The 13,706-nt window shown below is 44.9% G+C and overlaps 1 long non-coding RNA gene across 2 annotated transcripts; it reads left to right on the top strand.

Annotated features, from left to right (window-relative positions):
* The first annotated feature begins 350 nt into the window (after nt 1–350).
* On the top strand, nt 351–12,826 carry LOC310697537. Of its 2 annotated transcripts, none has more exons than XR_014521043.1 (3): nt 351–385; nt 11,128–11,417; nt 12,529–12,826. It is a non-coding gene; the product is annotated as an uncharacterized lncRNA (long non-coding RNA). The 2 variants fall into 2 exon arrangements; XR_014521044.1 differs by lacking the exon at nt 351–385 and adding an exon at nt 9,607–9,702.
* Nucleotides 12,827–13,706: the final 880 nt, after the last annotated feature.

The following is a 13,706-nucleotide window of genomic DNA, read 5'->3' as shown; positions in this document are numbered from 1 at the left end:
AGGGCAGGAACTGGTACTTAGCATTTCATACAGTTTAGTCGCTGATAGGCAATGACGTTTACTGTCTGACAGCTGACAGCTTATGAAAACACATATTTGAAGCTGGCCAAGACAATCAGGAAAGCCAGGGTCAGGGGTCAACATTGCTGCATGTTTGCCAAGGACCCACACGCCTGCCAGCCCCCGGAGCTCCATAGCTCTCACTGCCTGACCTGTTTGCCTGTCCCCTCTGAGCAAGTGGGCAGAGCCAAGTGCAAGCAGAAGGAGCTGGTCTTGTCCTCTGAACAGCTGTGCAGATTGGGCTCCAAGCAAGAGAGGAAATAAATGAGCAGAGAGCAACAGCAGTGTGCAGCAGATGTGGGAGCCTGCTGAGGGCATCATTTAGGTCTTTATTTGTTGCATTCCTATTTTGCCTTTCCTCCAAGGATCCCAAGATGGCGTACGTGGCTCTCTTGCTTCTGATTTTATCCTGCTCACAACACTGCAAGGTAGGCTAGGCTGAGAGACAGGGATGGCCCAAGGCCGCATTGTGAGTTTCATAGCTGAGTGGGGATTTGAATCCTTGTCTCCCACACTTTAGCTACTAGCACACCTCCCCCCCCAAAAAAAATCCAGAGCTGATGCTGAAATCAAGAGATGCCAAGTCTAAAACACACATTGCAAAGCTTGGTGGTCAACTGTGACATTTGCAATAAAGTCAGACTTAGAATTTCAAGTGTCACCTCCAAAATGGCAAATAGTTGTGAATAATTGTTCTAGTTCTTGTTGTACGGAGGGGAATACCTTTATTATCAGCACTAGCAGTGATTATCTTTAAGGTATGGTTTTTTAAATAGGCATGACTATTTACAGTTGTCATAGTTGCCTGACTCCAAGCACACATAGGTGCCGAGGGCTTTGAAACTATATAAGCTAAAATGTAACAGTCTATCAAAATCCCCAGAGTGCCATTTTAGAATCCCTAAAGGTAACGGACCACTGATAGTTAAGTCCAGTCGTGAACGACTCTGGGGTTGCGGCACTCATCTTGCTTTACTGGCTGAGGGAGCCGACGTTTGTCTGCAGACAGTTTTTCCAGGTCATGTGGCCAGCCAAGGTCATTAGAATTCCTAGGTCATTCATAGTACAATGAATGAATAAACTAGCCCCAAAAGGATGCTAGCATGGTTAAACATTAGAGTCAATAGAGGGGAGCTACACAACTCTGCTATCCTCTCTACAGTGTGAGGCTCTGAGAGACTTCATAGTCAATGTGGCTACAAGTAAGTAAACTTGAGCAACACATGTGCATTCATTGCACACCCTTGGAAAATGGGTCATGACACTGGCACATATACAGATATCTGAGGGCATATTCCTGTTATTCACATATTCACCGATGTACTGCAGTGCTATTGCACAATATGCATAGTCACTATTGCTATTGATATTTTGAATGTTTGCACCTATTGTAATAGATTTGCTAGCCTAGAAAAATTGCATGAAAAGAAACAAGGGGCAAAATACCCATGTATATCTTGTTTGCATTCTCGTTTTCTCTCTTGTTTCTTCCCACTTTTTCCTTTGTGTTCTGCTCTCTGAGTGATTGTCGCTTTGCAATCTTCAGGTGGAAAAGAATTGTTGGGGGGGTGGAATAACGTGTCAGGAGGGTGAGAGAAATGCCCCAGGGAAGTGGCAAATATTTCTGCAATTAACAGTGTGAAAATGGCAGATTTGTTAGCAGCGTTCATGCATTATTAAAAAAGAAAAGAAAAAACCAGCTGAAACAAAAGCTGCCCGGTGTTGATTTCTCCTCGGGCAGGACTGGTTCACTTATTATTATTTTTCTGGGTTTGCTCCCTGTTAGTCTCTTTTATCTCCTTTGACAAGCTGGCTCCATTTCAAGCCTCGCTTGAAATGAAAGTTGTTCCAGGCACTCGACCTGAGTGTGTCAGTGAGTGTGCTTCCCTTTTCTCTAGATTGTTGTAGCCTGTGGGACAGAATCTGCTGGCATCCAAATCCAACCGATTTAGTTCAAAATGCACTGAGGAGGAGGGGATCAGTTTCTGTTCTGCTGGAACATAGGAATGATAGTATCATCTGACTTCAGATGGGTCCTCTTGTCTATGGCTCACATCTTTTGCATGTGTCTAGTGGGGATGTCCAGTTGGCTCTACTTAAGGAGATCTGATGCCCTGTTTTGGTGCTATTGTCTTTTGTAGCAGACACAAGCTCTCCCCGCTCTGTTCCACTCCAAACAACAGGGCCAGCAAGGCTGAAAGCCTAATACTGAAGCGTAAGGACATCTGTCAACTGGGATTTCTCTCAGGCTGTATTCAGACAGCATTTTATTCCAATTCCTTACCTGGTCATTTCCGTATTTTCTGTGATCTTTTGTATGATATAAAAGCCACTTTTGGAAATCAAGCAGATATTTACTGTTGATTTCCACATTAATTGCTGTTTGCAATCCCATTTCAATTATGGGAATTTTGCACTGTAATTTTCACATGGTTTTCGAGGCTCACGCCATCTGGCTTTATGTCCCCAAAGCATAGGAGCTAACTCCTAGGGGCCAAGGTCCCTTTGCCCCCCCCAATAAAATATTTGAGCCCCCCCCCAGTTGATGGGCATTGGCATTCAAATGGTGTGTGCTGTGTCATGTGATCAAGTATGTGGGGCGGGACTTACCTCCCCCCAAATTTTATTCAAGTTGGCACCCCTGCCCCAAAGTAGTCCCATCTAGGGCCCTCATGAGCAGACACTAGATTTGGCTGGGTAGAACAAGGTTCTCCCCCTTGTCTGCAACTGGCCTATTTCTGGGGCAAACAAAGGAAGAATGATAATGATAATGATAATGATAATAATTTATTATTTATACCCCGCCCATCTGGCTGGACGGCTCCCAACAGAAAATTAAAAACACAATAAAACTTCAGACATTAGAAACTTCCCTAAACAGGGTTGCCTTCAGATGTCTTCTGAAAGTCAGATAGTTGTTTATTTCCTTGACATCCTTGACAGGGCAGGTGCCACTACCAAGAAGGCCCTCTGCCTGGTTCCCTGTAACCTCACTTCTTGCAGTGAGGGAACTGCCAGAAGGCCCTCGGAGCTGGACCTCAGTGTCTGGGCTGAATGATGGGGGTGGAGACACACCTTCAGATGAAGGCCAAGACCCTGCTTTACACACAGGCAATGTGTTTTGGAGTACAAATTTTCAAAGGGATATGATCTAGTGCCAGCCATAGACTCGGATCTTCCAAATCCACTTATCCACATGGGTAGTTCAACAACATTCAGTGAAAGAACTCACAGATACCAATGGCTTGTGTCTGAAATCCCTAGTTTGTGACACTCACTACAAAGTCTGTAGTTTTAATCCAGCAATGTCTCTCCAAATATGTCTCCTGAAGCTCTGCTCCTCTTTTTGTGGAGATGCTGTCATTGGACTGGTGGGGGAAGGAGTCACCACAGTGATGGTGCCAAAGATAAAACTGAATAATGTAGTTGGTGTCACTCGTAATTGTGAATTTCCAGTGGACCTCAATTGGTTTAAGACAGTTCTTTAATGCTACCAAGATACCTTTTGCATTTCATTTCCTCTGGGAAGAGGAGGTCAACCCTTGTTATGCTGCATATAATTTATCTGAAAGGACATTGTCAAGGTTTGAAGCTTGGAGCTGGAAACCCTGTGGAAACCCATCAGTACTATTTATCCTTAAAAATAATATCCTAACATGCCTTAGCGCACCAAACAAGCTTAGGCTATCCAACATGCATGAGCAATCACACAAAATTAAACAAGTGTGATCTACAGCAAAAAATAAATAAAAATTTGAAACTCGGCACACAAAGAAAATGGGAGAAGAGCAAAGATGAGTTTGTGGATATTTTAAGGAACCTGAATTTTTACCACCTCTATATAGACTGATCAAATAATACTTAGGAAAGCTTCAGTATTCAACCTATGAGCAAAGACTGGAAACTTATCTTCCACACTAGTCAGCAAACATCCTTGAAGGAGCTGAGCTTATTATTCACATTGACTTGCTGTGATGTACCACCATGTCAATACATTCTGGATATATGCTATTGAAACTAGCTGTGACTGTACCTGATAATCAGCAAATGAGAGCAATTGTAGACTGAATCCAGGAAGGCAGCCAGAAGCCATTACAAGAAAAGCTATCCTTAAGCTCAGCTGATATCCATTCCTGTACGAATGGAATATTTCACTGCAGAATGAGGGGAGGGCTTGGTGAGAAGAATATGGTTATCTGGATCTGATAGACAGGTAGGGAGATTTACTTATATGACTGAATGATCCCCCAGGCAGCCGATTTTGAGTGCCACGTAAGGGCATTTTAAAAATTTGTTGTTGTTGCACTGCCTAAGAGAGTACATTTTTCTATCTCAAGTGCAAAAATAAATTGGCTAGCTTTGCATACTGTGCACACTGACTTGAGGATTTGCTATTCTGCCTCGGGCGGCAAAATGTCTTGGGTCAGACCTGTCCATAGATTAATTTTGTTTTGAATCAAGAGCAGACATTGTGGTGGGATGGCAGTGCCCACCTGGCCTCTGATGAGTTGCATTGCTACTGCTTACTGGAATGTAGGGGGGAGGCAAGGCAGAAGCAAGTCAGTGTTGTGCAAATGCACCGGTGGCAGCACCAGATTAGCTCTGCTGCTGCATTTGTGCTGCCCTTACCTCACCAGCAATAGGACCAACCAGAGGTCAGATAAGCACCGCCACTCCACCACATTATCCACTACTGTGTTCCGTTTTGTATTGAATTTACAGGCTTTCAATTTCATGGGATGAAATGGAATAATCTGAGGGTGTGAATAATTTATCTCAACTCATTCTCATTGCACAATATATAACATATAAGCCTCTAAAATTCTCTCCTCAGTATTGCAGCAGTCTCCAAGCTCAGATTTCCCATGAGTTTTACAATAAGATCCCCTCTCCTTTTTCTTTTTTCTTTTTTACCTAAAATTGGGTGGTGGTGTCCATTTGCACTTATACTGAATTTCATATGCCCTTTTCTTCTCCATTCATCCAGTTTGGAGGAAAACATTTTGATTTTTTTATATTATTATTATTATTATTATTATTATTATTATTATTATTATTATTGCAGCCTGCTTTGGATTTTAACATCTTAAATAATTTGGTGTCATCCACAAACTTGGCTCCCTTATTGTTCACCCATGACTTCAGATTATTTATTGGCTGGGCTCCCATCAGTTCATTTATTCTACTTAAGTGAAGACTTAATGACTGGTCTCCACAAACATCCTTTCAAATTACAGGACATAGAAGTTGACCTATACAACTCACCTGCAGCAGCAATCTGGGCGGGGTGGGGTCCCTACTCTAGTTTCCGGCAGGTGGGCCACTTTTGCTTAGTAGGAGGGGGAAGGGTGAGAGAGACTGGTGTGGTGCAAATTGAATGACAGGAGCGCCATGTTGGCTCCACTGGTGTGTGCATCCACACCACACTGACCTATGTACTGCTTTCCCCTCTCCTTCTCCTTCCTGGTAAAGGACAGTGACCCACCTGCCAGGAAGCTAATGATGCAACTCCATTGATGCAACTCCCTTGAGTTTTAAACCAGAAACACCAATTCCATTCCTTTCCTTTCCATGCTTTCCAGTTGAAGTCAGAAGGTGGGGCAGTGGCACTGACCTGACCTTCTGTTACCAGTATTGGTGTGAGAAGGAGAAGCAAGGTGGTGGTGAGGTCATGGTACTGCTGGATTTTGCATCATACCCTTGTCACTACCTCACCCATCACCCTTTCCTTCCCAGTGAGCTGTATGGATAACAGTGACAGGGGGTCAAGTAAGTACCACCTCCTTGTTCTGCTGACTGCCACCAGTGCATCTTCCTAGTACAGGATCAAAATTTAAGTTTTCTTGCTTCTTAAAAAAAAATGCTTGAGAAAGTTTGTCGCATATTGGGGTTGGTGATAGTCACTTGAACAGTCCTGAAATGGATCAGGTTTGCCATAGCAATGAGACCATAGCAAACCTGGTCTTCCTGAATGAACCATCATATCAATTGTGGTGATTTGCAGATGTAATCTGAAATAAAGATGGATTTGGGTTGGTTGGTGTCTCTGGTAACTTCGCTCTCTTACATCATGGGTGGTGGCTCATATTATGGATGGATGTTCTGTATTATTTTATTAATACTATTGGTACAAGTTTGTCATTGTCTTTGGCTGGAACAATAAACGATGAACTGAACTGAGCTTCAAGGTATTTATTTTAATAAATGTAAGCATTCCTTTAAAATGACAAAATGTGTGTGCCTATGTGCACGTGTGTGTGTGTGTGTGTGTGTGTGTGTGTGTCCCCTCAAGATTTTCCTGCAGTGCCTGTAGAGGCAACGAAGGCAAAACAATATTGTCTGGGCTTGAACCTCAGTCTCTTCTATTCAGATCAAACAAAATGCTCCAATTCCTAACATGCAATTTAGAAGTACAAGGACAGCCTCTTCATCTGATCATGGCAGAGAAAATGTGCAGAAGAGGGAAGGAGAGAGGAAAGAGAGAACAGATTCTCCAGTGACTCAGTGGCACCGCTTCCCTGGGTTCAGTGAGTGTTAAATGCAGCAGTGCGTGGGAAGCAGTGGAGAAGGACAAATGCTATTAGCAAAATGAAAGGGTGAGAAGAAGACGCTGCTGGCCCTGTGGCTATTATAAGACAGTCTGGAGGCTTGCTTTGCTTACTGTTAAGGGAAAAGAAGGAAATGGAGCTGATTGCTCATGGATGAATGACAATCTTTTCCCTCACCCCCCACCTCACTCTGATGAAGGAGTGGCACATCAGCATGCTGCTCTGGAAGAACAGCACCCACCTGTGAACGATGCACTTTGTGCATTTCATTATTTCATTCTACATGTAAAATTTGAAAATCTCTCTCACCCTTCCCCCTCCTACTAAGCAAAAGTCTCTCTCACCCTTCCCCCTCCTACTAAGCAAAAGTGGCCCACCTGCCAGGAAACTCCCAGTACAATTTCTAGGTTTTATTCACTCCACTCTGAAGGCAGTAGGTTAGCTCTGCTACATAGTTGGCAAAGCTAGTACAGTGGTACCTCGGGTTAAGAACTTAATTTGTTCTGGAGGTCCGTTCTTAACCTGAAACTGTTCTTAATCTGAAGCACCACTTTAGCTAATGGGGCCTCCCGCTGCCGCCACACGATTTCTGTTCTCATCCTGAAGCAAAGTTCTTAACCCGAGGTACTATTTCTGGGTTAGCAGAGTCTGTAACCTGAAGCATCTGTAACCTGAGGTACCACTGTAGTTAGAATACATATACTGCATGCATTGTCGTCCCTCCCACCCCCTCTCTCTGTAGATACAGAGTTAGAGATAGGGAAGGGAGAGGAAAGCAGTCTTTGCATCACCTAGCTGGCCAGAAGTTATTCTGTCATTCCTTGCAAGTAATTGCTAGAAATTATTTCCCCATAGGTAGAGGCTAGCCAGTTGTGTACATGGCTGGTGGAGGGCTGCTCTTATGCAAGGCTTGCATCTTAGCTTCTAAATGCTACTGAAGTGTCAGCAAGCTGTTTGGGAATTGACTTAGCCTGTTGCCTAGCAGCTATAGCTACAGTCACACTACACGGTCCTGTCTACCTCACCGTACAAGCAAAATAACTCAGCCAGGGCTGTGTGTGTGACAGCCACATGCTGAGGATGGTAGGAGGATGGGAAGGGGAGGGGAGAGAGGAACAAATATGAGTCCATGTGGCTTGGCATGCTGAACTTCTACACTAGCTTCCTGGCAGATGTGCCATTGTTGCTTATTACAAGAAGAAGGTGATGGGGAGGTTGGCATGGTGACAACACACCAGCAGGAGTGACAGATTGGCTCTGCCAATGCACTTGCACCCCAACAACCTCCCCACTGCTTCATTCCTCCACCTCTCCCTCTCAGTTTCATCCCTCTGCCTACCTTCTCAGTGACTCACCTGCTTGGAAACTAGTGTGTCAGCTCTGTCTCACTTGACAAGCTACTTCTTAAGAGTCCGAGGACACTGAAATATTGTGTGTCATTGCTCGGGGTGACTGTCACCTGCTTTCAATTCCATACAGAGAGCACAGAACAAATCTGAGGGTTTTCCAATGTCTCAAGAACAATGTTTCTTACACGGTTCATCTCCATGCTATTCTCATAATATCTCTGTGAGGTAGATTAGGGCAAGAAGTAGCAACTTGCCCAACGCCACCCAGTGAGCTTGCTGGCTGAATCGGGATTTGAACCCTGATCTCCCAGGTCTTAGTCCTATACTCTCACCAATTTTCTCATCTGGGTTTATCCATTTTTTATTATGGATAAGTTTTACCATCTATCATTGGCTATGCAATTTGCCATGTTAATGCCTGGGAAAGGTTCAGAGCCCAAATATTATTTTTAGGCCCATTTCAGTGAAGGACAACTGGCAGCCAATATCTGGCCAGTGGGCAGCCACCAGAAGGCCCACCACAGTACAAGCTGATGCATTTGTATTTAGAGTTAAATCCCAATGCCACCAGCGAGGCTTATTCCCAGGTAAATATGCATAAGCTTGCAACCTTAGAACCCCTTTTCCCCCCTATTGCCAGCCTCAGGATGTCCCTATTTTCATCAGAAAAACATTGGAGGGTATCACAGTTGTTTTCATGCAGGAACAAGTATGCTCTTTCCATGACAAGCAATACGCTTAGGACATCTTGAGTACATGGGCAATGGCAAAAGTGGGAGAGTAGAGACTTGGCCCTCACACCCACCAGGTTGTAGACCAGACAGGGGCAACCTCTGGCCCTCCAGACGCTGTTAAACTCCGTCTCTCATAAGTCTCACCCAGCATGGTCAATGGTCAGATGATGTGGGCTGAATTCCAACAACTTCTGGAGTTTCTCCATAGCTGCTGTGGAGCCTTGTCTTCTGTTGAATTGATGCTAAGTAGAGGTCAGGGAAGAGAATGTATTTCCCTGTGATATCCCTTTAGGATGTTGGTAGTACAGTTTCTCGTTTCATTTCCTCACACTTCGGTTATGCTCTTTGCCAGGTCTCAGTCATTACTTTCCTAAGGCAGATTTCATTAATTAGAATATGAGTCACTGAAATACTTAAAATGACTTGGGAATAACAAACAGGGGATTAGTGTGTCTCATAGCAATTTGCCACACCAAAAAAAGAAAGACCAATGGCCCATTTAGAATAATCTTCTGAGTCTAATACCAGCTCATACTCAAATTATCTCTGAGGTAAATGAAACACTCCCACAATGCATTTGGCTAGTTATGCAGGGTTTTTATCAAAGCAGAGAAACATTTCACACTGACCTCAGCTGAGCAGAAGCGTATGCCCAAAGTATGAGGATTGATAGACCTTTTATTTTTATCCTAGTGAGAGCAATGGTGCAGGTGCTAAAGCAATTTATTTGAGTGTCTAATTCTATTTTGAGTCTGACTTGTCTTGTCAGCTCCATAGAACTTAACAGTTCACAGGTGTTCTCAGGAATAGCTCCAGCACACTTAAAGAAATTATTAGAAGGGTACAGATTGTGGCATAACACTGTTCCCTGCCAAAATTGGAATTCATTGGGGAATGCGGTCTTTCAAATGCAGATCTAGGGATCAGCGTTCGTGCCTGCATAACCTTGAAGCTGCACTGCAACATGGCTCCGTATTGGCGCAGTGCTTTACCACAGGTGTATTCCTCAAAGTAGGTGAAAAGGAGAGGCTGTGTGGTGAGGTGTCAAGAGTGCCAGACAAGAAATGATTTTCTAAACCCTCCCACACAGCCATGAAACCCACTGGGTGACTGTGGGGCAGCCACTCACTCTCAGCCTGGCCTACCTCACCGGGTTGCTGTGAGACAAAGGGGGGATAGCTGTGTGAACACTGTCCCAAACTCCTTGGAGGAAGCAGGGGACAAATGTTTAATTAATTAATTATCGGAAGGTACAGCACATGCTTGTGCACACAGAAGATCCCAGTAGCAACTTCAGTGACAAGGATGACTGGAAAGATCTCTTCCTGAGGCCATAGAGCTCTCCTGCCAGTCAGAGAAGGCAGCACACTGTTGTAGCTGGACATATGGCCTGTGTAAAGCAGCTTCAGTGGGGCCCATGTAGAATCATAGAATTGTAGAGTTGGAAGGGACCCCAATGGTCATCTAGTCCAACCCCCTGCAATGCAGGAGTCTCAACCAAAGCATCCATGGCAGATGGCCATCCAACCTCTGCTTAAAACCTCCTAGGAAGAGGATTCTACAACCTTCCAAGGAAGACCATTCCACTGTCAGGCAGCTCCTACTGTCAGAAAGTTCTTCCTCATGTTTAGCCAAAATATCATTTCTTGTAACTTGAAGCCATTGGTTCAGGTCCTACCCTCCGGAGGGTACTTTGCAGTTTGCACTAATTTTCTATGCTGTGCATTATATCTATATAGATTTCTAGGCACAATTTATTAAGTTTGTTGCCTATTAAATTTTTTTAAGGCTACCATGCAAACCATGGCTTCTGCAAAAGAACAACTTAGGCTGCAACCCCAGACACACATCCTAGGGTGTAACCCTCATTGAATTCAGTGGTACTTGCTTCCACATAAACATGCCTGAGGCTGCACAAAAGGATAACAAAGTGTTCCATAAAACATTGCTCATCTTATTTATTTCATTTATATTCCACCTTTCCTCCAAGGAGCTCGGGTAGCATACATGATTCTCCTGCTTCCCATTTTATCCTCGCAGCAACCTTGTGAGTGACTGGCCCAGTGAGCTTCACGGTTTGAATCCTCACCTCTCAGGTCCTAGTCTGGCACTACACCATACTTAACACTCCCTCCCCAACCTTCTCTTTTCTATTTAAAAACCAGAACTGAGTTGAAAAACCACAGGCTTGAGAATGTCAGAAAATAATAAAATATGCCTTTTACCTAGTCCAGCTGGCAAGTCAAATCCCACAAAGTCCAACAGTCTGGATTTCTTATTAAGGTAGGAATTGCTCAGCCAAAGGAATTTTGGGTTGCTGGTGTGTGTGTGTGTGTGTAAAAACGTGGGTACTTTTATTTCTTGTCATTAGTAGTACACCCTGATCATACCTCCCCCCCCCCTCTGTTTTTCTCCTCTCTTTTTCTATGAACACAGAATGTATTGTGATGCTTCAAGGGCTCACCAAAGGATGGAGCCAGCCCCTCTGCATGCTTGCGTGCTTCTATTGTGCCAGAGCCATCTCAGCTATTCCAACTTCTGCGCCGCAGCCAGAGGTGATCACACCAAAGAAAGAAGGCAGGCTGGCGAAAGGGACTGCTTGCCACGTAAAATCAGCCGAATGGTAATCCGAAGGGGTGGAATTAACAACACTCTGGTGCTCACGCGAAAAATTAAAATGAACGCCACAAAGCCAGAGACAAGCCACCCACACAAGACAAAAAAAGGTAGCTGCCCAGGAGAAGCCATTGTAGAGAGAGAGATTAAATCCGCAGGGTTGGGAGGGAAGCAGTGGGAGCAGTAAGAGCATAAGAGAAGGTGTCACAATGATGGGTGGCGAGTTCTTCAAAGCCGTTCTTCTCCACTTTTCTGTCAGAACCAAGGAGGGCAGAGCCATTGAGAGCTAAATGGACCCGCTAAGGATTTTATTGATTGATTTAATGGAATTTGTACAATGCTTAATCATCAAAAACCTCTAAAGCAGTTCAGTCTCTCATTCAGCCTCTGGTACTAGTGCCATCAGGGCTAGCCAACATGGCGCCTTCCAAGGGTTGTTGGACTACAACTCCCATCCGTCCCAGCCAGCATGGCCTATGGCTAAGGATGATGGGAGCTGAGGTCCACAACATCTAGAAGGCACCATGTTGGCCACCGCTGGATGACAGAGGGTGGAATTCAATGTCACGTTCTTCCAAGTGTTCTGCCTGTGTAAGCATTCTGGTCTGCAAGACAGAATGATTCCCCCTCAACTCCCTCCACTTGTTGTTCTGGTTGACCGCCCCTACCAACCAATTGTGGAGGGTGCAGGGGGGGTTAAATTCCATCACACATGTGGCAGTTCTTGTGCAGGGCTTCCATTAGCAGTTCGAAAGCACACCAGTTTAAGTAGATAAATAGGTACCGCTCCGGTGGGAAAGTAAACGGTGTTTCTGTGCGCTGCTCTGGTTTTGCCAGAAGCGGCTTAGTCATGCTGGCCACATGACCCAGAAAAACTCTGCGGACAAACGCAGGCTCCCTCGGCCAGTAAAGCGAGATGAGCGCTGCAACCCCAGGGTCTTTCACGATTGAATTTAACTGTCAGGGGTCCTTTACCTTTACCTTTTAGAACAGCAGTTTTAGGTTTTTCACAGCATGGTCATGAACTCTGATACTTACTAATGTCTGCAGATCTAGCTTCTGTTAAAGGCACGGGAACCAGGAGCCGTGAAAACCTCAGCAACCCTTTAATGCAAATTGGACATACATCCAGCTTTATACTGCAGAATTACTTGTGTACTGGCATTGTACAACAGGCACATGAATGATGGTGGCTTTTTCCTTCCTGTGTTTTCCACGCAGCATTTAGATGACAGCACAGATGGTGACTGCTTCCTGACAAGAAACATGTCCATTAAAATGACTCATGAAGATAAGAGAGCGTTCTAATCATAGGGCACAGACAGGACTAATTTATTATAGAAAGGGATTTGCTTTGCTGAAGGCTGCTGAAAAGGACCGCATCTTCCAAAAAGCTGGCGGTGAGAGCTATACCATAATACAGACATTATGGTGGTTCATTTACTGAGGTATGAAATGCTGGTAAAAAACACACAAAACTGATCGGCAACAGAGTTAGGGTCAAACTGGACGTGACAGTAAGGAGAGCAGCTGGGTTATAAAAAGCAAAAGAAGTTAATACTATGCATGGAGGGGAGGCAATTTTTACTGGATTCACAGTGCAAAGGGGGGGGGGGAGAGATTCAACTCTCTTCTCAACCAGTAGGAAGGATTGCCACTACACACCTGGCTTCTCCCATACCCTCCAAGCATCCTGCTTTTCCAGGGACAGTCCCAGAACTATGAAAGCCAACCTGGCTTCTGATTTGATCCTGAGATGTCCCTATTTCCCCTGCTAGCGCTGTCACCACCAAGCTCGGGGAGGAGGATTAGCCCGTCCAGTATATCTGAAGGAGTGTCTCCACCCCCATCGTTCTGCCCGGACACTGAGGTCCAGCTCCGAGGGCCTTCTGGCAGTTCCCTCACTGCGAGAGGCCAAGTTACAGGGAACCAGGCAGAGGGCCTTCTCAGTAGTGGCGCCCGCCCTGTGGAACGCCCTCCCATCAGATGTCAAAGCGATAAACAACTACCTGACATTCAGAAGACATCTGAAGGCAGCCCTGTTCAGGGAAGCTTTTAATATGTGACATTTTAGTGTATTTTTCATCTTTGTTGGAAGCCGCCCAGAGTGGCTGGGGAAACCCAGCCAGATGGGCGGGGTACAAATAATAAATTATTATTATTATTTATTATTATTATTATTATTATTATTATTATTATTATTATTATTATTCTAGGCCGTGGCTGCGGTTGTGAGGGAGCACACCATGGCTTCTCCATGGCTGCTGTTGCTGGCTCATAGCGGCTGCTGGCAAGGAGCAGGCAAGGAGGAGAAGAGGCTGCCACTGCCGAGGCCCCGCCCCGCCTGACTCCAGCACTCCTGACAGTGTGCTTGCTCCTTGCCGAACTCCCTGCTGCCT

The sequence above is a fragment of the Podarcis liolepis genome (assembly GCF_965112155.1).
Source record: "Podarcis liolepis genome assembly, chromosome: 2".
NCBI classification, from domain to species: domain Eukaryota; kingdom Metazoa; phylum Chordata; class Lepidosauria; order Squamata; family Lacertidae; genus Podarcis; species Podarcis liolepis.
This window is presented reverse-complemented; position numbering and strand designations above follow the sequence as displayed.